Source organism: Herpailurus yagouaroundi, unplaced genomic scaffold (assembly GCF_014898765.1).
Source record: "Herpailurus yagouaroundi ecotype Mexico unplaced genomic scaffold, PumYag 187, whole genome shotgun sequence".
In the NCBI taxonomy this organism is placed as follows: domain Eukaryota; kingdom Metazoa; phylum Chordata; class Mammalia; order Carnivora; family Felidae; genus Herpailurus; species Herpailurus yagouaroundi.
This window is the reverse complement of record NW_024412418.1, coordinates 8,961,029-8,961,600: the sequence shown is the minus strand read 5'-3', so window position 1 is coordinate 8,961,600 and position 572 is coordinate 8,961,029. Positions and strand designations below refer to the sequence as shown.

At 60.1% G+C, this 572-nt stretch overlaps 1 long non-coding RNA gene across 1 annotated transcript in view; it reads left to right on the top strand.

The window, feature by feature from the left end:
* Positions 1 to 572, top strand: part of LOC121043508 (uncharacterized) — a 4,054-nt gene that overhangs the window by 3,098 nt on the left and 384 nt on the right. The window contains exon 2 of the long non-coding RNA XR_005796872.1: positions 366 to 509. This is a non-coding gene — a long non-coding RNA (uncharacterized LOC121043508). The remainder of the gene's footprint in view (positions 1 to 365; positions 510 to 572) is intronic.

Below are 572 nucleotides of genomic sequence, written 5' to 3'. Positions count from 1 at the left end.
GGAGGGGAGGGAGGGGAAAAGGGGGAGGGAGTAAGGGAAGAGGAGGAGAAGAAGTGGGGTGTGGAGGAGAGGGAGAGGGAGGGGAGGGGGAATGGAGGGGAGATAGGGAGGAAGGAGGGAGGGAAGAGAGGAAGGAGGGGGAGGAGGGAAAGAGGGGGAAAAGGGGAGGGGGGAAGAAGGGGGAGGAAGGGATGGAGGGAAGGAGTGGGGCAGCTGGACGGAGAAACCAGAGAGGAGGAAAGGAAGGGAGTCAGTGTCAGGTCAGAGAAAGTACTCACAAAAGGCAGAAAAACGGACACGGACAGACTCACAGAGAGGGGGGTGGACAGACGAAGGGAAAGGGCCAGAAAGAGCCAGGGAGTAAGAGGACGACGGGCTGGTAGGACACAGATGGGGCCGAGTCCCCATCAGCACGACAGTAACACGGAGAGGGCTCCAGGTGACAGAGACCGGCAGAGAAAAGGAGAAAAAAATGAGAAGGACCCCGGAAAGGAAATAAAGAAACCGGAGTCAGTAAAGGCGAGCTGGGCAGGGGAGGGGGAGAGGGGGAGGGGGGGAGGGGGGAGGGGGAG